Here is a 26,634-nt window from a genome sequence, read left to right as displayed (position 1 = left end):
ATCCTTGAATCCTTGTGAGGATCCGACAATTTTCTTATTTTTATCAAATATTACTGGTTTATTTAAATAGTTATTCACTCTTTTTCTCCGAATTATTTAATTTGACTACTTAAAATCCATTTATATGGAAAAACGCCTCTCTTATGTTTTTAAAACGTTTTGTTAGAAAATTTACTTTTCGAAAACTCGTTTAGTTCAAAACAACAAATACACATTTTTCGAGACTATATTTGAATCGAGAGTGTATTAATTTTGGAGAAGTAAAAATGATCAATAGTAAATTAAGAAAAATTAATTGGAGATTTGAGGAATTAAAACTCGACTTATGTAAGGACTCCCAAAATTTCCTATTTTAACCCCTTATTACTAGCTTATTTCAATATTTAATTGCCCGTTTGCCTCGAATATTTTATTTCAACCTCTTTACACTCAATTGCATGGAACTATAACTTACTTATATTTTTAAAATGACTTGTTTCAAAATTTAATTTTTGAAACCTTGTAAAGTGAGAATAGTGAATACGCGATTGGAAATAATAATCGATTCGAGGATACAATAACCTTGAAAAATTGGAGACTTGTACATTAGTCTTGAAATAGCTATTTTTATGTTTAAGTATTCAATTATTAGTTAGTGATACTATCGTTATAAGAAATTCTTGAAAATTCCACTTTATCGCGCACAAATCAAAAGTACGCGTTTTTACGCGCGCGATTAATTGAGGGACTTAAAACCATTATTTTTAGACCATTAAGAGTGAATAATAATAGTACAACTACAAGTGCATTAGAAGTTTAGAGCACAAGTGAAACAAACTCGAGAGGAATCGAGCACGAAACGCACGCGTACGCACACTATCTTTAGTTGACTTTTGGAGCAATTTTGGCCACACATTCTTAAGCTTCTCATGGAAGCATCACACCAGATCAAAACCCTTCTTTTCTCACCTCAAGTGCACGGCTGAAACTCTCATTTTCTCACCTCAAGAGCCGGCCAAAACAAGAAAGAAAAGAAAGGAAAGAAAGCTCTTCATTTTCTTGCTCATTCCTTGTCCAAATCACCTCAAATTTTACGTACAACTTGCTAAACACTTGGTGAACAACATTAGCTAGGAAAGGAGCTGCCTCTCATGGTTTTTCTTCAGCTCAAAGTGACTGAAATTTCTGCCTTGACCATTTAAGAAAGTAAGTGATGATCAACCCCTTAATTGTTGATTTATGGAAGTTAGATTACACTCATGAGCTCTTGGATTCTCATGGGTAGCTTTAAATTGATAGAAATTTGATGTGTGGGCTCTATGAACTCCCACTTTGGTTTGATGGAATGATTTTGTGTGTTTTGATGTTAATAATGTTGGATTAGTGCTTAAATTAGTGAAAATGAGTGATATTAGGGATGAAAGTTCAAAGGGGAGTGAAGGTGAAAATTTTCCATTTCTGCCCCTATGTTGTCCGTGACCTTTAAAGTGATTTTTCGTGGTTCTAATGACTTGGTTATGTTGTATATATGTTGTGTGAGTTGTGTAGAAAGTTTAATCAAAAAATAACGTGATTTGGTTGGCCAAATGATGTGTTTTCGGAAACCAGCAAAACTGGAAATATTTCCCGCAACTGCTCTGGCAGTGTTATTGTTTTGGCTATAACTTTTTGCTCCGATGTCAAAACCGAGTGCCATTTGTTGAACTGGAAACTAGACATTCCCAGCTTTTCAATGGTATCAAATGGACATTCTGATTCCACCTGAGTAGTCCATACCAATTGTTTGAACATGATTGTCTTGTTTCGCGTCTACACTAGGAGCTCTGTTTTGAACAGCGAATTGATGCTCAAATATGAGCTAGCTGTGGACAGATTTTGAAAACTATTTCTTCCAAGAAATTATAGCTTTATGAATTTAGTTTTCAACGCCACTGACCATGCTCGATTCCAAGTTGAATTGAATGAGTTGTGGCCAAAATTCGAAACTGATTCAATGATTTGAAACCCTCTTTTTGGCTAGTAAATATCTAAATCTTGATTGGGACTTGTAGTTTCGAAATTCTTGGTGTTAATCACCTACCAAACACAAGTTTCTTAGACATTGTATACATAAATGAACCATATTTGAGATGTTTTCATTGGCCGAATATTTAGAAAAGGAAAATTTGCATACAAAGACAGATTTGCCTTGGAAATTTGTGGGACTTTAGTGATTTTGTTAACAGACTTTCCGTACGTATTTTTCTATGAAATTTTATAGAGAAATAGTTCTTATATGGTAGTGTAATACTGCCAAATTTGGTGCCATTTCGAGTTCATTTCGATGCTCAAACAAAGTCCCAAAGTTTGTAAATTAAACCTGGAAACTTGCCTAACCGTCTCAATTTTTCAGCAACTTTGAGCTACCATATTTTGGTGCTCAAAACTCCAATTCTTGTTCCACCTTTTGTGTTGAAAACTTTGCTTGTAACTCAAATTGATTTCAAATTTCAAAGGCTAGTTCGCATTGTGGAAATTTTGCCAAATTTTCAAAGTTGGCCAAAAAAAAAACCAACCCAAATCTGTCTTGACTTTCCAAAACAGCAATTTTGAGCCAAATTTTGAATGTTTTCCATTTCGAATCTTGAAGAAATGTCTTCTAGTAACTTTTAGTACTCGGAAAGTAGTATCAAACGGTATCAAGTTTTTCAATTTTGGACATACGGAGAGTGAGATACGATTTTTCAAAGATCGAACCTCAAATCTGAAATTTTCAAACTTGACGGGAATTGAGTTTTTGAGACTCTTCCCTATCCTGGAATACTAATTGACCATTTTGGACTTTTCTTCATGAAGTAAACCAATTTTTTCCTTGTGTTGATAAACACTACTTTTGAATCTTGAATTTTGGGCAAGCAAAGCCCCATTCCATGGTATTTTCTAGATTGTACAAAAGTACAATCTTTCCTGTAACAAGGGGGTTTATAAATAATGGTGTATGATAGTCAATTACTATTTGGTCAGGTGCTCAAAGGAGATCTTCAAAAGGATCTCGAGGGGAACACCTAAAGGCTTGTTTACGCACTTACTCCCTCGGTTCGATTGGTGAGTGTCAAGTGCATGAATTTGTTGCTAAGTGGTTAACTGTTTCTTATCCGTTATGCGAATTTGAAATTTTGAGACGAGTGTGTATTTTACCGCATTCGTTCTTTTTCGAACGAAATTATATTCGTATTTTGCCATGTGAATTCATATTTGACTTGTACTTAGTAATGTGGATGTGATTCGTATTTGTGATTCATATATGTGATTCCTATTTGGAATCATCGATTTGAGCGTTGCTCATCGACTTATATTCGTATTTGTATTCGTATTCGTATTCGTATTCGGGGGACGTCCAAACTCGTTGGTTAACTTTGCAAATCGAGCCAGCATGGGCTTGGTCAATAAGTTTAGTAAACCATGAGATATTCGTAGAGTATGATCTATTGGAGAGATCTTGCTCGGCATTACCTGCGCAGTATTGCCATGATATACTCGAGTATTATCAAAACTTTGATGAACGGGCCCGGCAATGCGGTGTAACGGTGACGAGATTCGAAAAAAAGTGGTGTATCTATGGATTTGATACTTATGTGGTTGACGGAGTGTCAACATGAGATGTGATCAAGACTTTGACTTGACTACGTGGAATTTAGCTCCTGAGAGTTACTGTATCCTTGAATTATTTCTGTTTATTTTCCTATTCGAAATGTGGATTATTCAAACTTATAGCTTTACTACCATGTAATTTGTGACTACTTGGATTACGTGTTTGCATGTCTGTTTCTTGGCCTCACTGAGTATTGGCTCATCCCATTAGTTTGTTTTCCTTAACAGGAACCCGATTGGAAGGAGTTAAGCAAATGCCGACTTGAGACACTTTTGTATTAGTGTTTTAATTATAACTGACTAGACACTTTTGGATGTTGTATATTTTGGGGAAGTAATTGTAAATTTGAATTTGTGATGTAAGACTGGATATTTATGTATGGAAATGACTTCGTACCTATATTCCGACTTTCATTGTTAGTATTAGACTAGGTTTGAATTGGTTTTCTCTCGAGTCCTGGCGAGAGTTGGGCAGGCGTCCCGCGGATACCCTTTGGTTCGCCCATGGAAGAAGTGGGGGTGTCACAATCTTGTCCCACTACAGTTCCTATTCTTTGGCATATTCTGCCACCCTACCTAGTGTATCTTTGTCTTACCATTTACTTCACTCCACCATAGTTATCCATCTTAGAGCTTATATCTTTGCACAGTTTGTTAAGTAATTTCAAACAAGACATAGCATATGTGGGCATGGCCATGACTACAGCTTTGAGCATCACCTCTTTTCCTTCTTGGCTCAACAATTTATTTTTCTAGCTTCACAACTTCTTATCTATGTTACACTTGCTGAAACTGTGACGGCCCCACCTCCCCCTAAGGCGAACCAGAGGGTTCGGCGGGCCGCCTGCCCAACTCTCGCCGGGACTCAGTCGATCACTACAATCCTCAAATGAATTACAATATAAATCTCAAATATACATCACATGGTCCACAAACATACATCCAAGTCTCCAATAATTACATGTCACAAATGCAGCGGAAACTGATTCCAATCGTGGAATGTATACTTACATCCATATCAATTTCAAATATTTATACAAAACCAACTCGTACATAAAATAGATCCAAACTTAAACTGTACACGATATAAGCCATCCAGTCACGTGAATAAGCACAACAAGCCCTTCCTTCGCCTTGAGCCCTGTGGGGGGGGAAATAAAATATTTTTGGGGTGAGCTAAAAGCCCAGTGAGTAACCAGTAAAATCAGTAATCAAATAGTTTTCACAAAAATTCATTTCATTGATGTCATGGTTCAGAAATCAGATGTACGTATTTTTGCTCTCGTGAGCCAGTGAAATCATTGTAATGTTTTAGAAGTTCAATAAGTAACCGGGGGTAAAAATGTAATTTTGTTACAGGTCAACATTTGCACAGTGAGAGTAAAACAAAAGCAGAAAATGACACCACATGGTAATTCCACAAAGCTCAATGAGCTAAAATCTCAATAAGGTTCCGAACATGAAATTTCATAACAAAGCCAACACATTAACCATCAATAATCAATAATTCAAGAAACAATTACAATGGAAAGCGATAGTAACATATTCATTAAAAGGATACCGCTCACATGGAGCTATTCATTTGTTCGTTCCCCTGACATTTCCCCTTATTCCTCCAATTATTTGAAAATTTCATTTTTATAAATAAACCCTCGTTCATCTTTTTATTCGTTCATCCCCTTTTCCGGACGTTGACCGGACTCCACCCATCCGACGTTGGCCGGACTCCACCCATCCGGACGTAGCCGGACTACAAGGTAATACTCGAGTATACCAAATTCACCCAGGGTCACCATATCGCCCGACCGAGTCCGCTTCTGGCTCGAGTCGATCGGTAACAAAGGGCAGTGGCCAATTCAGCCCAAAGGCTTACATCATGCGCAACTAGCATTTAATCATTAATCATTGAAAATTTCATATTTATTTAGGTCAAGTGCGATAAAGTACACACTCGCCTAGAAAACTCGTTTTAACAATCATCGAAAGCACTTAACACATTATCAATCAATAATAACAAGCCAATAAGTCAAGAATTACAGCAAACAAGGAACACTCATATGCAAGCACGCATGATATGCAAGAAAACAATTCAAAAGTAACTTTGGAAATAGTTTAAAAGTAAATAATGCAAGAAAACGGTACAAAAGTAACTTCAGAAATAGTTTGAGGTTACTCACTTCAATGGCTCAGAAATCATCCATCATGTATCATTGCCTTGCTCAAACCCAAGTCTTAGATCACAAACTCAATGCAAACAAATCCTTTAAAAGTTCGGACAGCACTTCCCCTACATTTGCTAACTTTTCCAGCCATCATGGCTTCATTATTTCCTCAGCCAGTCCCAAAGGTACACACACAACAACAAGTTCATCCATAGCCATTCAGCAAGCTCCAAGTAATACTAGTGCAAGTCAAGCTAGGGGGAAAAAATCCGGAAATGAAACTTAAGCTCAAAACCAGAAAAACAGTTTTGACGTCATTTTGCGGTAATGGTACCAAAGGCGTTATGATTGTCGGAAGAAGGTGCAAGACCCACCGTTTCGAAGATAAGAGATAGGTCTACAACAATGTAGAAGGCCACTCAGTCCAAATCCTAGCACAACTAGGTCAAATGTGCCAAATACTCAACCGGAAACACCAAAAACAGGTTTACAAATCACATAATGCTGTAATTACTATAACTCAGTCTATACAGGTCCAAATGCCGAAATTCCAAAGGCATATGGTAGCTAAGACATCCAGCTACATTTCATTAGAAGACACCAACACCTAAATCCAAAGCAATTCCAGTCAAAATGGCCAATTACAAGTGCAGTTTTCGCATTCTGATCAACCCAGAACAGCAACAGTAAAATCGGCATATCTCACTCTACACTAATCCAAATGACCTGAAATTTTACAGGCACTTCAAACTCATCAATACCTACAACTTTCATGTTTTGAGGAAAGTCCAATTCGGCCTCTAACATGGTGCAATAAATTCGGGCAGAATGAAGAACTACAAAACCTAATTTTCTGAAATTTCTTCCAAAACAGAAATTGATTGCACTTAATCACTTTTTCCACCTCCTAGAGTCATTAAACATAATTTCCAATCATCATACATGACCACCCAATCATATCCCTATGAAAACAGAAAAATCCCCAAAATAATAAAACTTCACCAATTCAACCAAACTCAAGAAATAATCCATGAAATTGCATCTTATAACACCACTAATCATGAATTGAACATCATTAGAGGAAGGAGAGGTGTTCATCCACCACTTACCTTAGCAAAACAAGAGGGAGAGCTACTTGTCACCTTAAGCTTCCAAACAACTTCACCAAACAACTCACTATCACTAAAAGAAGAGGGTTTATGGAGTAGAAACTAGATCAAGCAAGTGTTTTGGAGGATTTGAGCTAGATAATTGCCAAACTTTGAAGAGGTTTTTTCTTCCTTCTTTGCTAGAGAGAGAATCAGCCAAGAGGTTGAAGACAAGAATGAATTTTGTGTGATTTTTAATATATTTAAGCAATTGGTCAAAAAGTCAAGAAAATGAATAGTAAGTCATAAGCTATTTCCAATACAATGGTGACACTTGTCACCTCCATAAATGCAATCTTATCTTTTCTTTTTCCTCTCACATCAATCAATTCACATCCTCTACTTATCCCTTAACACCCGATAAATTTTACACAGTATCCGGAATTTAACCTAATTGGCCGAATTTTTCCGAACTTTTCGCACTTGTGGGTCCCACGTCCGTTATATATTCTTAATTTTCTAAAAACTCTCCAATACTAGGAAAATCATTTTAAAACTATTTTTGCTCATAAACTTTATCTGGGGAATTTTTCTAATCAAGAAAATGTAGAAAAACGGGCGATTAAAAAAATAAACCCTAGAAAATTACAAAATTTCCGGGTTCTCAAACTCATTTTTTTTTCGGGGCGTCACAGAAACTAAATATTTGCTCTTTTGTCCTTGTAAAAACCATTGGTAATCCGCTATATTTCCCTTGACTTACTTGCTGGATTGCCCCCAATAAATGACATACTTCATTTTTCTAGTGTTGTTCCATATTCTTGCTGGAAAACACTGAGGACTTTTTCATGTTGATGAGCTAACCAAATACTTCTTCATAGATCTTCAGAATCTTGATCAAATGCTCAGCTTCTTGGGTGTTGGCTTTGCAAAATACTAGTGAATCATCTACAAAGAACAAGTCCATCACTGCTAAACCATTTTTGCTAATCTTCAATCTTGTCATCTTTTTTTAAAGTGCTGCTTTTTGAAGTATGTTTGAGAAGCCCTCTAAGCATAATAGGAACAAGTAGGGTGAGAGAGGATCACCTTGCCTGATCCCTCTTGAAGGCTTGATGTACTCCTTGAGATCTCCATTTATGTTGAAGGAATCTATTACTGTATTGATATATGTCATGATTCACTTAAACCTGTGTACAGCAAAATCCCATCCTTTCCATAATTGCTAGTAAGTATTGCCATTCAACCCTATCATAGGGTTTAGACATGTGTAATTTCAGAGCTGTATAACCTTCCCTACAATGCCTTCTATTTTTTAGAAAATGCAAGAATTTATGAGAAATGTTAACATCGTCTTAATTTGCCTACCAGGCATGAAACCTGACTGGTTCTTGCTAATACATTTGCTAAGGAGAGGTTTGAATCTATTGATCAAGATTTAGTACTGCTTTGTAAACTACTTGGCAAAGACTGAAGGACAATCCACATTTGAAAATTAATCAGAGGATAGTATGATTAATGGTTTTTAACAACACATCCTTATAAGCAACCTTAGATTGCATTTACCAGATCAATTTTAACTATGTCCTAGAATTTTTTGAAAAATAAGGGAGACATACCATCACTACCTAGTGCTTTGTTAGGATCCATAGAGAAAAAAATTCTTAATTTCCTCTTCATCAACTTGTTTAGCAAGCTTCTTATTCATGTGCTCAATTATTGAAATAGGAATCCTATCTATTGTTTCATCAAAATCCCCTGTGGATGTAGAAGTGAATAGCTACTCATAAAAGAAGGCAATCTCTTTTCCTAACTCATCACATCCTTTGTCCATTCACCATCAGCTTTCCTCAAACTTTGTATTCTATTCCTCCCTAGCATGATAATATTGAATGTTCTTGTCTTCCTCCTACAGCCACCTTAGCCTTGCCTTTTGACTCCAATAGGCTTCTTCATCCTTATAGGCCTCCTTCAGTTGCATTTTGGTATCCAGCATTAACTATTTTTTGTTATCTTTGTCAGATTCTCTAATGCTATCAAGTTGCTTCTTCAATTGAGTTATCCTTTCTTTTGAATTTCGTTTCTTGTTGCTGCTCCACTTGAGTAATGATAACCTATAGCTTTTGATTTTCCTTGTCACCCTGAAGCATCTAGTTCCTTCACAGTGTTCTTGCCAAGCTGTTTTAACCACCTCTTTCATATCTTCATGTTTTAACCACCTCTTTCATATCTTCATGTTGTAGCCACCTTTTTATCAAAATGAAATCTTTCTTACTTTTATTGCCAGTAGGATAAATATCCAATAATAGCATGCAATGGTCAGAAGCATGTGTCCCAATATGTGTTCATTTTGCAACACTAAAGTATTGAGTCCATTCTATTGTGCATAATTCTCTACCTAATCTTTGTCTCGCTTCACAATTGCTTTCCCAATTTTACACTAGGTCCATGGCTTACCTTCAAATCCAATATCTAGTAATTGATTATAGTCAATAAATTGTCTAAAATCTTAGAAGTTCTTTCCTTCCCTATTTCTCATCATTGGAGATTATATCATTGAAATCCCCCATAATGATTCACTTTTTTCCCCATAAGGATTTCCTCCTATTGATTAGTTCCTATTGTCTTTTTTTGACTTTATCATCACAACTAGCATAAATGCTTATAAACTGCCAGTTATCCTTGGCTTCATCATCCTCAATTTTAGCTTCAATGGTGAACGCTAACACTTGAACATTAGTGATTTTGATGTCGCTTCTCCACATTAAAGCTATCCCTTCTTACTTCTTCATGGCTTCCACTACAAAGCTATTCTCAAAATGCAACTTATTTTTGACTTTTTCCATTACATTTTTTTTTCATTTCAAATAGAAAAACAATGCTTGGGGAGAAGAGTTTGGTTTCCTCCTTCAGATGGGGAATTGTCAATGGACTCCCCACACTTTGACAGTTCCACGCCAAGACTCTTATGATTGGTTCAAAAGCCAAGTTAGGCTAGTCTCTTCCCTTTTCTTCTTGGTTGATAACCTTTCCTATCTCTGTAGCTTTATTCCTCTTGGTTGGTTGTTTAGCCTGGTCCATGTTTGGCATGACTACATTTATAATCTAAAGCTTTCTCTTGGTATCTTGGCAATGTCCATCTTCATTAATTTGATTCTCTTTTAGTGGTTGATTGCCTTTAGCTATGGTTTTCCTAGCAACCCTAATCTTGCTTTCCTTTTTCTTTGCTGTGCCTCGTGTCTGATCACTGCTCTTAGAATCAATTTGCATTTCCATGTCCGTAGTTGTGTTGCTTCCATCATATATATTGGATTTTTCATATTGTTTAGATTCTTTGACCTTTTGTTTTGTTTTCTTTGCTATGTCTAATTCCATTATCTTTCCCTTCGCTACATTCTTTGGAAGTTCTATTATCCTTGATTTTGCTTAATTTTTTGTTAGCTCAACTTCCATATGTGTGTCTAATTGGAGTTCACCCCTACTCTGCAATGTTCCTATTGCCATCATGTTGCTGCTTTACTGTGTATCTCTTTTGTATGCACTTTCCTATCCTTTCCCTATTATGCTGTCAATGAATTGCACCTTGCCTAAATTCGAATTGTTTGACTTTAATCCAAAACTGGATATGTCTTTCCCCTGCATTGACTCAACAAATGTTATTGATCTTAGTGAAGTTTGTTCAGTGTATTTCTTGACTAGCTTTCCAATTTTGAATCCTTAAATCTATCTCTCGATGTCATATTTGCTAGCACTGTTATCCTTTTGTGGTGATCCTTTCCCAACTTGTGCGCATAGCCACGGTCCATATTGATTTTTGTTTTGCCCCTTACTTATCACCACACAAGTCTTGCAGTTTTTCTCACTATGCCCTATGAGTCCACAACTGTAGCAAAAATCTGGGCATCTTTCATATTTGAAGCTTGCCCACTTCAACACCCAATTCATTATAATAGCTATTTCTCTTAATAGAGATTGGGTCACATCTACTATTACTAGCAATTTTAGATATTTTCCTTCCTTCCCCCTAGTTTGAGAAATGATCACATCTCTGACCTCCTTAAACACTTTCTCAATTTTTCTTTCTACTTCCTTGGAGATCTATTGGATTGGTAAGTTTCAAACCTCCTCCATATCTTCTTTTATGTCAGCTACCCATTCACTGAGTATTAGTATTTGGTTATTAATTAGCCAAGGTACTCAATTGTAGAATCCTATTCCTGTCCTTCTTTGAGGGAATAGAAAATTGGAATAGGTTGGGCCCTAGTTTAGTCATAATAAGGCCTTTCGGGTGTCCCCAAACTGCAATTGCAAAGTTCTTGACCCTCATAAAGTTGGCTACTTTCCCTCATCTAACTCTCCCAATCAAGCTATTCTACCACTTATGTAGCCCTATATTCACATCGTCTACTTCCAAACATGCCTCATTTTGTTTAAGGTTGGAAAATGCAAATTTTTTCATGATATTCTCTACTTCATATGCCATGATTTTGTAATGAGATACTAGTAGGATTTCGTGCTCCAATAGCTGACGATGAAATGACCCTTATAAAATAGTAAGTAAAAGAAAACAAGACTACTATTTTCCCTAGGTAAATATAGATTCTGGTAGGCAAATGACTAAACCTTACAAGACCAAAAACAAAATTTAAACACAGGCATAGTAGATGGTTTTAAGGCTAGAAATACTTGTCAGATAGCTAAATGCTAGTTATTAATTGATGTACCCAGTATCAAGTCCTTCCTATCACTCATTGAATGGACTTCTGTATAGAGTTCAAATGCATTTGATTTTTGTCCGAACATCCTCTGTTAATTACCCTCAGAGTGGTTGGAGCTGAGTTGAGATCTCTCTTAACTCCTTTAATAGCTTGAGAAAGTAATACTGGTCTTGAATGTGGTTTGCATCTAAATTCCTAAAGGATGATTGGTTGAATCCATGATGGGAATTGGTGAAGTACAAGCTTTGTTGTTTGAATTTTTGGTGGGAAACTAGTGTTTTAAGTGGTTTGAATTTTTGAAAGTTTGAAAAATGTGGAAAGTTGGAAGGATTTGGAACTCCCATCTAAGGGAGAGAGAGCTCTCTTTTTTGTAGAGAGAGAAAGGGCCCTCAAAGAGAGAGATCCCTCTAGCAATTGTCAATTTTTTTGGTTAGAAAGTGTCTAAATGTAAGATATGTAGTAAATGTGAGTATCTAAATCCTCTAATTTGCAAGGACAAAAAGTAAAATGAATGGAGAGACCAAGAGTTGAAACTTAAACTTTTCTTTTCTTCACTTGCAAAAGCAAATCACTTAGAGGAGACAAAGGCCATTTGCTAGCCATTCAAGTTAAAAGTTGAGAAATGAATTTCAATTGATGCAAACTCGTTCGACATTGCATTTTTTGGGAATTTTTGTAGAAAAATACGCTGTTGCACATTTTTAAAGATGTGATATATGTGAGAAAAGGTGATTGAAAAATGTAACAACGAATTTTCTCATGGAAACCCAAAAATTATTTCCAACCAAAAATGCAATTCAAACAAGGAAATATTAGCTAAAATTCTAATTTCCTTGTGTGACCTACTGAAGTACATTTGGTTTTTGGGTGGATTAGAAATCCTAACCTTGACAAAATTCCCATATATTCTCAGGGATTTTTGTTGAGGATTTCAAAATTAAATCAGTCCAAATTTCTCAATCCAAATACCTTCTCAAACTCTTCTCCAAATCCAACTTTATCAATTCAAATGCAACCTTTGTGAAATCAAAATATGGATCTAAGTGGACTTATTGCATATCAAGTTTCGACAAGTGCCTGCAATATAATACATACTGCTTTGAAATGTGTTATGTGACGACCCCACTTCTCCCAAGGGCGAACCCAAGGGTATCGGCGGGCCGCTTGCCTAGCTCGCGCCAGGACTCAAAACTTAAAGCAATAAAACGAGATAAATCGAAAGAGCACTATATACAATATATACAATCCCAAAAGTTATATTTACATCTTCAAAATTCTCGAGTCAAACCACTCTAATACACTATAACCACAACCAGCAGAAGATAGACCCTAAGAAGGGTCCTTATACAAACCACCAAAACAAAAACGAACATCCTAACTGTTCAACTATTACAAGCCAATCTAACTATACTAGTGTACGAGCCAAATGTCCCCGCGTCGGCCCCTGCTAAGGAAAACAAAAGGAAAGGGGTAAGCTATATGCTTAATAAGTAAACAGGGGCGAAAGCATAAATTTCACGTAACAACCGTTACACAGTAAGAGTAAAGCAAAAGCAGAAAAGTAACATCACATAATAAGGATACAGGTGGCTCCAAAGCCAATTCATGTGCCATGTATGATCTCCTGCCGACGCTCCGTCGACTACAATTAATGGTCCGTAGAACTTCACTCGTACTCCCACCGTACACCTTATCACCCTCTCTGGCCAGGCACCTCACAAACTTGCTCGAGCGAACGAAATTGAGCTTGGTTCACAAGCTCGGGTCACAAACTTGGTCCACATAATCGGTGAACCGGATTCACAAACTTGGTGACCTTAAACCAGGTTGGACTGACTTCGACCAAGCCCTAACCGGCTCGAATAGTCCATCTAGGTCATGAGATCGGGCCCCAAACTCACAAACTTCACAAAATTTATTCAAAAGTCACCCCGAGCCACAAGCTCAAGGGGTTTAGTTCCAAAATGATTCATATACATATATAATGTACAAATGTGTGCGCAAATTAGGGTTTAGGTCGAGTGCGATAAAGTACACCCTCGCCTAGGTACCCTTTTCATACAAATCGAAACACTTAAACAACTAACACGTAAGAGCGGCCTGAATACTTACTCAAAATACAAAAGTAGTACAAAAGTGGAAATCACTTCGTGTGTTGGCTAGTAGTGGGCCCCACCGGCTCCGCCTAACTCACCACTGTCTGAAATAGAAGATTGTGTCACAATATATCACAAACGGCCACTAACGTACTTAAAACAAGCAATACGGCAAAATTGGCACATGCGTGCGCGCGGAACGGCAAACGGAAACGGCCAAATCGGCCATCTCAAACCGTTTTGATCAAAGGTTAGGCTGGGAATATCGGATCAAGGTGAACGAGACACCGTTTCGAAGCTATGAGGAAGGCCTACAATTCTCATGAAGACACCTTAAACTAGATCCGAATCAACACAAGTCGAAATCATGGAAAACGGTACCAGAAGTTTGCACTTTGAATGACAGACAGGGTCTGTTTACTGGACCATAACTTCTAGCTCACAAGTCCAAATCAGGAAATTCCAAAGGCATTAGAAAGCTGAGACATAAGGGTAAAACTTTGATGTTTTGGCCAAGACCTGAATCCACTCAGAACAGAACGAAAATTGAGTGCCAAAGTACCCGTTAGAACTGTCCAGATACAAGGCAGTTCTGACGATCAATCTTGTTTTGGTCATAACGGAAGCTGCGGAACTCGGATTTCGATGCACTTTATACCGTTTCGAAACTGAGACCAAGATCTACATTTCTTATGAAGGAGTTGACACCCAGATCATACGGGATCAAAACGGAAAACCCACGGTCAGAAGCTGAAATTTAAAACGTACACAAACTAATGTCTAAAACAGGCCTGAGTGTTCTGTCTATAACTCAGAATACACTACTCCGTTTGACATGAAAGTTTACAGGCATATTTAGAACTTAAGGGGCTACATTTCATCAGAAGACCTCAACATCCAATTCCAAAGAAATTCCAGCCAAAACAACCAATTTCAGACGCAGTTCTTACATTCGGATGAATCCAGAACAGCAATAGTAATTTCGACTTTTCTCATTCTACACTACTCCGATTGACCTGAAATTTTACAGGCACCTCAAACACATCAATACCTACAACGTTCATGTTTTAAGCCAAGGCCAATTCGGCCTCTAACCATGAGATACAAAACCGGACAGAAATGAGGGATATGAAACCCTAGTCTTCCAAATTTTCTTCCAAACCAAGAATTGCTTGCAATTATCAATCATTTACACCTACTAGAGTTATTAAACATCATTTCCAATCATCATAGATAGCCACACCATCATGATCATATTAAACCAGAAAAATCACCAATAAATTGAAAACTTCATCAATTCATCCAAAAGCAAGAAATAACCACAAAATTCATCACTTTAACTATCACTAGGCATCAATTAAGCTTCATTAGATGAAGGAGAAGGTTCATTCATTAATCACCTAGTAAAACAAGAGAGAGAGAGTTGCTTGACACCTTAGCTTCTCCAAACACTTCACCAAACTACTAAATAACACCTAATGAAGAGATTTTATGGAGTAGAAACAAGTTTATGTGATTGTTTTGGAAGATTTGAGCTAGATAGAAGCTAGAAATTGGAAGAGTTTTCTTTCTTCTTTGTTCAAGATGGCCGACCAAGAGGGAGGAGGAAAGAGTGAATTTTTGGTAAGTTTTTGAGATATTTTAACTAAATGGTAAAAAGTCAAAAAGGTGAATAGTTGTCCAACAAGTCCAACCAATGAGATAGTGACACTTGTCACTCCATTTAAAGCATCTCTATCCTTTTTCTCTCTCACATCAATCACATCACAACCTCTACTTATCTCTTAACACCCGATAAATTTCGTCCAGTGTCCGGAACTTAACCTAATTGGCCGAATTTTTCCGAACTTTTCGCACTAGCGGGTCCCATGTCTGTTATATATCCTTAATTTCTCAAAAACTAACCGATACTAGAAAAATCATCTAAAACCCATATTTACTCATAAAAATTATCCTGGGAATTTTTCTAATAAAAAAAATGTGGAAAAAGGTGGGCGATAAATAAAACTCCACTTAAGCTTTCTAATATTGTAACACTAGAGGTTTGCTAATCCAGAGTTTGCCATCCATTTTCAAACTTGTTAAACCTCTGTAAACTATAACAAATCCTATTTTTACTTGTGACAAAACACACACTAGAATAACGCATAAACTAGGGTTTTTTTCATAAGCAAAGTTAGGGTTTTCAATCTTAGCCGAGCTTAGGGTTTCTCCTTAACCCTAAAACCTTAATTTAACCGTACAAAATAATGAATAACCCTAATATCAACTTACGAACGGACTGGGGCCTCACATGTTACATATTTAATAAATAGATACTTGTTTTGATGTTTCATGATATTATAGTTCTGTCACAGTTTGCCCAATAGTTGAATCATTGATCATATCATTTTCTCATACTAATGAACAAGTTGGGTCTTTGAACTTTCGCACAACCGTGTAACATATCCCCCAAAATGATGAGGTTGAAATGCATTAAGATGTAAAAATATAAGGGCTTTCTAGTGACTTGCTTGAAACATAAAGGACCAAAGATGAAAATTGCTTCCCTATAAAAACTAAGTAAAGGGTTTTTCTGTACCCTAAACTACTTGATCTTATCTGAGCGGTGGTGGCGAAGGCGGCGGGATTGAGCGAGAGAACAAGCGAATAGCCACCCGCCTCCCATCGTCCAAACGGTCGTTGGTGGGCTGTAGGAGGCTTTCTCTCTCGTCAACACTGTCTTCCGTTGTCCTTTTGCCATTCCTACTGCGATGAAGACTGCCTGCGATCGGAGCCGATTCAGGCGATGATGGACGAGCAGGCTTTTCACAGACCAAATTAAATACCAAAATTTTAACGTTTTCTAGTTGTGTTCTTTTTAAAAATTTTTGTGTGTACTTATGTTGGTGACTCTGCTCTCTTTTTTGACACGTTACTGGATTTTTCGTGCAAATTTCAAGTTTAGAACTCTGCAAGTCTCTGGGGTAGTGGCCGGGGATAGCGCTTAAGTAACCGGTGCTCCCTTTCGATTTGCAATTACCGCTAAAAGACAGTCATCTCATACGTGTAGCCAGAGAACAAAGGTATCGAAGAGATTATGGCAGATCATGTTCACCAAGAAATGACCCGAAATTGGTTCTTGGTCTATTTGAGATTGTTCCTTTTAATCGTAATCAAAGATGTTGGTATCTTCATACATCCCTGCGCTGAAAATTTTGCTTGCTAGATCGGATTGAGATTGATCCGCTGACAAACTTTTGCCTCTGTCCTTACTGTCCATCCGTCTCCTCTGTTGCGGACTTTATTGTTTGTTTAAGCTTGTTGATATTCAAATTCTTTATATGTTGATGGGCATGTGCATAAGCTGCTTAAAATTGATAAAATTTTTTTATGTTATGCTATCATAAATTCAAGAAAAGAAAAATAAAACTCAAAATAGATTACCTATTTTCTTGGGCCATTACTTTGGTTCTTTTGAGTATTGATATTTACATATTGAGCTTTCCTGTTATAGCTATGTTAAATCAAATTGGTTGCTACTGCTTACGGTTACTGTGTTGCTAAGGAATAGTTTTAGATGTTCAAATGGTTTTGCAGGGCCTCGACTTTTCACTGGTATGTGATTTCTTGTCTGCTTCTTTCTTTTACATTCTGCTCAAATTACTGTAATTTTGTACTTATTAGCCAAAACCCACTTGGAAAAATCATTTCTTTACATGTCTGAATAAGAAACCAGCAGGTGTAGTTGTGAAATTAGGTGTAGTCAATGGACAACAATCAAGAAAATAGAGAAAGACAGTGGAAAAGGTCATAGGAAAGGTGAAGGAGGTTGATTTTGAGTGAAGGAAGAGATCAGGCTGAGAATTATGGGCCTGTATGCGCTGGTTGAGTTTTCATGCAAGATAAGGACCCTAATCTTCCAGGTTTTTATAAGAAAAAGAATGTAGAAGTCAGTGAGATTATAGAGGACGAGGATAAGGAGGATTTGGAGGGTTTAATGGATGATGAGTTTGAAGATATGATGATGAGGATGAGGAATTTGACGATGGCATTGGGATGGGGGGGGGATTAGTAGGGAGTGATTATGGATTTGAAGGAAGGTTTGAGGGTGGAGATGGGGTTGATTGGGATTTGGAAGAGTTGGAAAACAAATTTGGGAAAGAAGATGATGAGTTAAAAGGAATTGGATGGGGTTGGTCCAGCTGGTGTTGGCTATGGTAACATAACAGTAGAGGTAGTGGAGAAGGGGAAGAAGATAAGCTTGTTGAAAGCAGAGAGAAAAAGGATGGATAGGGAAGCTCAGAAGGAGAAAGAGGAGGTGACAGTATGTGCTGTCATTCTTTAAGGAATTATGGGCAGGTTAAGAATCAAGTAGCTGAGAATTTGATACTGGATTTTGATTTTGATCGGTTGATAACTACTAAGTTAATGAAGCTGACAGGTGTTGCTGATGCTGCGGTTGTGGTTATGGTGGTTGATTGTGTTGATTTTGATGGTCCATGTCCTAAGTGAGCAGCAAAGTCTTTGTTCAATGTTGTGGAAGGAAGCAGAGATGGTTTCAGGTCTAATAAGAAGCTTCCAAAGCTTGTTTTGGTGGCTGCAAAGATTGATCTTCTTCTGTCACAAATTTCCCCAGCAAGGTTAGATAGATGGGTCCATCACTGTGCCAAGGCAAATGGAGCATCTAAGCTGAGTAAGGTTTGTCTAGTTAGTGCTCATAAGGACCTGGGAATGAGGAATTTGCTGTCAGTTTTAAGGAGTTGGCTGGACCAGGAGGGAATATCTGGGTAATTGGAGCTCAGAATGCTAGGAAGTTGACATTGATCAATTCATTCGCTAGAAAAGGAGTTGTCAAAGTCACAACGGTTACTGAAGCTGCTGTTCCTGGGACAACACTGGGGATGTTGAGGATTGCAGGAATATTATCTGCCAAAATAAATATGTATGATACACCAGGCCTGCTACATCCATATCTCATGTCCATGAGATTAAACAGGGAGGAGCAGAAATTGGTCGAGATACGGAAGGAGCTTCAACCTCGAAACTATAGGATCAAGGCAGGCCATTACTCTTATTTGCATGCCAAAGCTTATCAAAAACTTCTTTCTATTTCAGTACAAACATGCATCAAGGTGGTTCTTTTATGTGAGTTATGGATAGAAATCCTCACCCTTGTTCCAATAGTTAGATGCAGTTGATTAGTTCTGGCACATTGGCGTAGATAGGGGTTTTCGGGCCTCTAACTAAATTTAATGCCTTTTATTGAAAATGTAATGGGAAACTGATGACTAATGTAAGACAAAGCCTTAGTCTTGCTGCTATTCCTCTTTGACATGATCCAATCTGATTTGGTTTGATAGTTGCTGAGAATTTGGTCTTGAGAATGGGGTGATGTTGAGATTTTATATGTCCATGAGATCCAAAGAATTCACTTTTGTTCTTCCACCCAATATAGCATCTTCTGTTACCGGCTCTAACTGAGTGATGACTAGAAAAGTTGCTTTAATAGTCCAAGTTGGGGAAGAGATTAATATAAGGAGTTATAGTTGCAAGACAGAAGTTCATTATTCTGTTACAGCCATGAATTAATTCTTTTCTCTACTGTTTCAGTTTGATTCATCGAACTTTTGGAGCCCATGCGGATATATTGTTTAATCTTGAACTGCTGATAGTTTTTAACCCCCTCCCTTGCCAGCATTTTGCTTTTGTTATGCAAATATATTTCAGTATTGCAATGTGGAAATGCCAGAGCATAGATGTCGATTTATTTTCAAGATTGTTTTCTCTTTTGCAGAAACACCTTTTTTGTTGGCTCTAATGGAATTCGTTAACATTCTGGGCAGGTCAGACTGTAGATGTTGGTGCGTTAGTAAGACTAGATCTTATCCAGTCTTCTGTAGAGACAATCTATGTCAATGTCTGGACATCTGCAAATGTTTCTCTCCATTTAGCAAAGACAGAAAATGCTGATGAGATCAAGATCAAGCATGGGGGAGTCAGGTTTCAGGCAATGCGCCGACTTATACGCCACCTCTATCACGCTTGTTGCTGTGAAGGCTTCTTATCAGTTTATTGCACACTACAGATCTCATGATATTATAAATTTAGTCTGAATCAAGTTTTGGTACAATTCCTCCTTTTGGGTTATTGGCCTACTGGGAAGACAAACATATATAGATATCCATGTTGGTACTTGAGTACATGCTGTGTAATATTCTACTAGATTGCCACTTAGATGAATTAGAATTAAGTTGTAAACACCCATTATTCCAGTCTGGTGGCAGTGGAACAATGTAAAACGATGCCCATGTATCTGAACAATACGCATGTGAAAATCATCTGGTCTCTTTTAGTTATACCCAAGGTCTAGACAATGGTGCAATTTATGTTCTATAAAAGATTCATCACCAAAATTTAAGCAGATGGAGGTTCTGAGAGTACTCTCTAGCTCTTTGAGGAACATCTGTCTCACTTATGAGTGCTTTAGTTTTCTTTTTCTCCCAAGAACAAACGATATGCTACAGCTATGGCATATAATCTAAAGTTGATGACAGAAATGCGTAAATAATAGCTCTCAAGAAAGTTAAAAATGGAAAGAATTCATTCCAAACATTTAATGTCCTACCTTTCTCTGCTTGGAAAAGCGCAGCTGATGTGCGTTGGCTCTTTGCAACCATTTTTTTTTCTTCCTTATAATAGCAATATTTTCCTGTCTTACATTATGCAATGTTGGAACAAATTTAGACAACCTCTTTGTTTGATTTTCTCATACTTGCAGAGATTTTTGTTTTTACTTCAAAGACTGCTTCCTCAAATGGGTTACAATCAATTTGTCCCATTAACATTTGGTGTCACTATCAATTTCTCTCTTAGTATTATTTTTTAATCATTTTACCCTAAAGACTAACGATCAAATTTAATGGAGTTTATTAATTCAAGTGATAAGACATGTTTAACTCTTAAAATTATTATCACTTCATCTCCATAAATTATAGCATTATTGTCAATTAATTTCCTAGAGTTATTTTTTAGGTAATTTATCTCACTATTAAACCAACTTAATAAGTTAAAAATTTTTTAAAAAAGTACCATTCTCTTTGTATAATAAAAACAATAAGAAAATTAGAGTGGCTCTTCTTCTTTTAATATCAAGAAAAAAAAGTCAAAACATTAATATTTTTTCTTCTTAGCAATCTTATTAATATTGAGAGAGAGAGAGAGAGAGAGAGAGAGAGGGCTCAATTCTTTTTTTAATACAAATAAGAAAAAAGTTCATATTTTTATTATTTTAAAATTAATTTTCTATTTACCACCCAATTCTAATTCTAATCCTGACTTTATTAAAATAATGCGATAATATTAGATTCTTCTTTATTTTATTTTTTTTTTGAAAATCTAATTTTCTGTATCTCTCTCTTATCTCCTTATCTTTTTCTAATATTAATAAGTGTGAAAAAAGAAATTTGAAAAAAATCCTTTTATTTTTATGTTTTTGAAACTCTTAGAGTGAAAAAAAGGAAAAATAACTATTCCAAAATTTTTTTATTTTTAAGTATATATAAAAAGTGTAAATACATTAAAAAATTTTTTGAACATACTTGTTAGATTAACAATGGGATAAAAGGCCTAGAAAATAATTTTAGAGAGTAAAACGATTGTATCATTATAATTTAAAGGGACAAAATGATAATAGTAATGTAGTAATGCTATAAAATAAAAGGGTATTTTTGTCCAAAATTTGTTAACATCCTAAGTTGAATTATCTACAAGAGTAAAGTGACTAAAAGATAATGTTAGGGGATAATATTGAAATATTGATATAGTTTAAGGGAGTAAAGTAATAATAACCCTTCCTCAAATGCCGAATTACAACAGTTTAAAATGTTCTACAATACTTGTTAGTAAATTTCAATGTTAAGCACCTTGACTCTCCTCATCAGAAAAGTGAAGAGATGGAGGAAGGAATTAGATATTGTGACGCTCCCACTTCTCCCTAAGGCGAACCAAAGGGTATCCGCGGGATGCCTGCCCAACTCTCGCCAGGATTCGGTACAATTTCCGTTCAATCTTAATACAATACTAGCCATCACAACAAGATAAAGTAAGAAAGAGAAGTCGCTTCCACAATTAACATTCAAACTTACACCACAAGCTCCAAAATATATCAAGTACCCAATTCTTACATCAGAATCCCAAAAGATACATCAAATCCCAAAATATACAACAGCCACAAGTCTAGTCAATTACATTTGAAACCCTAACACAAAAGTACAACAGAAGGGTTTCTCCGAATTCACTCCAAGTCCATGCCTATTAAGGAAAATAAAACTATGGGGTGAGCAATCGCTCGTGAGATCAAAAAACACATATGCAACCACGTTGTCCAAATAACAATCTCAATTAGCAAGAAAACGATAATAATCGAGTAATTTACAATTCAAGTGAAATATAAATAGAAACAATTCAAGGATACGGTAGCTCTCAGGAGTTATGTTCCACTTGCTTTGTCAGGTTTCAATTGTATACTTTCCCGTGGTGACTCTCCGTCAACCGGGTCGATATTTCTAATCCGTAGTACTCCACTTACTTCTCATGTCCGTCCACCTTACAACCCCCCACTGGACCCGAATGACGATAAAGGCGCTACTACACGAGTAGGCCAAGCAAGATCTCTCCAATAGATCAAACTTATCATGTTATTCTCATGACTCACCGAGATTCCCGACCAAACCCATGCCGACTCGAGTCCTAAGGTCGGCCTATGAGATTGGACATCCCCCCATGTAACATTTGTGAGTCGAGGAGATTCACTCCAACGACGTATGCAGCCATAGCATATCATTTCATTTAATTCAAGCATTCAATCATTCATCTCATTCAATCAAGTCATTCATAATTTATTCGTTTCATTTCAATCAATTCAATCATGAGTCATTTATTTCAAATGAGAACGAGTGCTGTTAAGTACACACTCGCCTCCATTTTCAAAATCTTCAATCAATTATAACAATTAAACATGTATCAAGTACTCATACACTTGACACTCACCAAGTAAACAAAGGAGAAATTGTCACTCGAAGGGTTCAGGCGTCCACCGTGGGATCTTCTTGAAGGTTCTCTTGTGTGCCTGAGCAAGTAATGACGAACTACTACTTAGAAACCCCAATTATCGAAGAAGATTGTACTAGAGTATAATCTAAGAAAATCTCAAGAAAAATGAACCTTAATTACTCGTAAATCGAGGCTCAAAGGTGGGGTTTTAAAACACAAGAGAAATCTGGTTTTCATCTTTGAAATAAAGTGTAAAACGATCAAGTGATATCAAAGGAAAAGAGAGAGTTTGAAAAACTCCATTTCCTCTAAGTTAGGAATTTTCAGATTTGTTACATGTATTTTGAAAAATCGTATCTCACTCTCTACAAGTCCAAAATTTGAAACTTGGTACCGTTGAAAACTACTTTCAAAGAACTAAAAATTCCTAGAAGACACTTTTCCATGATTCCAAATGAAAGATATTCAAAATTCGGCTCAAAGTTGCTGTTTTGGAATGCCAAGATAGATTTGGGTTGATTTTCTGCAAAGTTTGGAAATTCGGCAAAATTCACACAATGCGAACTAGCCTCTGAAATTCGGAACTCAATTAGAGTTATAATCAAAATTTTCAACACAACAAATGGAATAAGAATTGGAGTTTTGAGCACCAAGATATAACGGCTCAAAGATGCTGAATTTCTCACTGAACAAAGATTTTCCAGGTTTAAAGCTTGAACTTTGGTACTTTAGTTGGCATCGAAATGGACTCGGAATGGTGCCAAATTTGGCAATATTACACTAGCATATAAGGGCTATTCCTTTGCAAATTTTCATGCAAAAATTCACATGGAAAGTCAGTTAACCAAGTCATTAAAACTCCAAGAATTTCCAAGGCAAAACTGCCTTGTAGTTCCGTTTTCCTTTTCTCCAAACGTTTGGCCAACAAAAACATCTCAAATATGACTCATTTGTGTAGAAAATGTCTAAGAAACATCCAAGATACATTTGATAGGTGATTAACACCAAGGATTTCGAATAACAAGTCCCGAATAAAGATTAGCTATAAATTAGTCCAAAATTAGGGTTATCTTTCACGAAGACAGCTCTGTAAACTGGCCACAACTCACTCAATTCAACTCGGAATTGAGCGTGGTCAGTGGATTGAAAACTGCATTCATAAGGCTATACTTTCTTAGAAGAAATTGTTTTAAAATTCTATCCACAACTAGCTCATATTTGAGCATCAAATCGCAGCTCAAAACAGGGCTTCTAGTACAGATGAGAAACAGAACAGGCAAATTTACAAGGTTGGTACGGCTTACTCAGGTGGAATCAGAGCATGCACTTTATACCATTGGAAAACTGGAAATGTCTAGTTTCTATTTCCTTGAACAGCACTCGATTTCGACGTCGGAGCAAAGAGTTATAGCTGTTTGAAAATCACTGCCAGAGCAATACGGGACACAATTCCAGTTTTGGTAAAATTTCGAAATCTCAACATTTGCTCATCCAAATCACGTAATATTTTGTGGAAACTTTCCACACAACCTATATTACACATCTACATCAAAAAAAAGTCAATTAGACCACAAAAAAGTGCACCAAAATGCATGGCAATAGCAGGGCATAAACGGTAAAATTTCCTTTTCACTTCCTTTGAACTTTCTTCCACAATACAACTTATTTTCACTAGATTAAGCACTAATCCAACATAATTAACATAAAATCTCATCAAATCAGTTCATCAAGCCATTGTGAGATTTCATAGAGCCCACTCACAAGATTTTCAACAATATAAAGCTACCCATGTGAATCTATGAGCTCATAAGTGCAAGATAACTTCCATAAACTAAGATTTAAGAGGTTGATCGTTGTTTACCTTAGTAGATGACTAAAGCAGAAAATTTCAGTCCTTGGAAACTAAAGAAAACCGTGAGAAGCAAGCTCTTTTCCTAGCTTAGGTTGATCTCCAAGTGGTTTGCAAGTTGTGTGTAAATTTTGGAGTGATTTGGATGAGATTTGAGTGATGAAATGAAGAAGAATTTTGGTAGCTTTCTTCCTCCTTGTGGCTGGCTGCTATGGTGAGAAAGAGAGAGTATGTTTTGCTGAAATGAAGCTTCCTTGAGAAGCTTAGGTGTGTGGTTCAAATTGCCTCAAAAGTCAACTCTCTCCTCGCGCGCACACGCTCGCGTTTCATGCTCGATTCCTTTCAGGTTTGTTTCACTTGTGCCCTAAACCTTTAATGCACTTCCATTCATACTATTATTATTCACTCTTAATAGTCTAAAAATAAGAGTCTAATATCTCTCAAATAATTGAACGCGAAAACGCATACTTCCGATTTGTGCGCGATAACGCGAAATTTTTAAGGAATTCTTTTAATGATGGTATAACTATCTAGTACTTGAGGACTTAAACATAAAAATAACTATTTTAAAACTAAAGTATAAGTCTTCAATTTCCAAGCTCGTTGTACCTTTGAATCGATTATTATCTCCAAACGCGCATTCACTATTCTCACTAAACGAGCTTTTATAAATTAAATTGGGTAACAAGTCATTTTAAAAATACATATAAGCCATGGTTCCATATAATTGGGTCTAAAAAAGTTGGAATAAAATATTTGAAGTAAACGGCCAAATAAATATTTAAATAAGCCAGTAATAGGAGTTTAAAATAAGTAAATTTGCGGGTCCTTACATGAGTCTAGTATTACTTCCTTAAATCTCCAATAAATTTATATCAGCGCGTCTTTCGAAAAACTAACGATGCGCAAGCGGTATGCGTTTAATTAGAACTCATTCATCTTTAATTCATCAATTAAATTTTCTAAATCTACTATTGATCATTCTTAATTTCCCCAAGATAATTACATTCTCGAATAGAACATCACCTCGAAACACATGTACTCATTATTTCTCACTTAAACGAACCTCCTATAGACACCAAATTTTTAATTTAGTTTTATTTACTATTATTTTTATTTTCATTGATTAAATGTTAATTATTATTCATTTTTAGTCTCTTAGTTTTTGTTTTAAAAGCATTTTTAGTATTTAAATATCAGAAAAAGAAAATTTTCACAAAAAGTTGTTTTAATCATTTTGGATTCAATTTGAAAAATATATATAATTTTCTTTCTTTACGTAAATTAATTTTTTGAAAGAAAAAATATGAAAAAAATAATAAGGAAAAATGTGTGAATATGTGTAAGCTTGCATGTGGGACAAGTGTCCCTTTGTGTCTTTGACAACACAACACTTAGAAGGAGAGGTGTTGGGACACTTGGTTGGCTTAGGTAATTTTGGAGAAATAAAAAATCAAAAAAAAAGAAAAGGGCTATGGCTAGGGTTTTTGAAGGGAGATCTTTTGGGAAAAAAAAAAAACAGGAAGCCTTGTGACAGCCCCACCTTCCCTAAGGCGAACCAAAGGGGTTAGCGGACTGCCTGCCCAACTCTCGCCAGGACTAACGGTGCAGTTTAGAGCGATCTAATACGTTCCGGAACATACAAACGCGCGTAAACAAGTTAAAATGTCCAAGTAAAAAAAATGAAACCGGAGTTGGCCATGAATAGTAACCGACACGTCAAAACCCAACCAAACATCAAGCAAATATTTACAAGTTGAAATTAAGCATATACAGTCGAAAGTGGCATGCAAAAGTTATTCAAAAGTGGATACATGTACGGTTTGCCAAATCAAAAGAGAAATGGATCCAAAAGTACATTTAGGGTTTCAATCAAAGAGCTATATAAAAGATATGTCCATCTAGCTCAATTCGGCAACCAACTATCAAATCCAGTCCAAAAGTATTTATTTTCCTGTAAGGAAAACAAAAGGAATAGAGTGAGCTTACGCCCAGTGAGATAATACCACTCAAGCAGCAAAGTTCACATAAGCATAAAACTTTTCATTCCAATTCATCAAAAGTAAGCAAAGACACACA

At 36.4% G+C, this 26,634-nt stretch overlaps 1 pseudogene; it reads left to right on the top strand.

Moving 5' to 3' along the window:
* Window positions 1–20,011, top strand: part of LOC113691825 (GTP-binding protein BRASSINAZOLE INSENSITIVE PALE GREEN 2, chloroplastic-like) — a 30,545-nt pseudogene extending 10,534 nt beyond the window's left edge.
* Window positions 20,012–26,634: the final 6,623 nt, after the last annotated feature.

This window comes from Coffea arabica, chromosome 6c (genome assembly GCF_036785885.1).
Source record: "Coffea arabica cultivar ET-39 chromosome 6c, Coffea Arabica ET-39 HiFi, whole genome shotgun sequence".
Taxonomy (NCBI): domain Eukaryota; kingdom Viridiplantae; phylum Streptophyta; class Magnoliopsida; order Gentianales; family Rubiaceae; genus Coffea; species Coffea arabica.
This window is presented reverse-complemented; position numbering and strand designations above follow the sequence as displayed.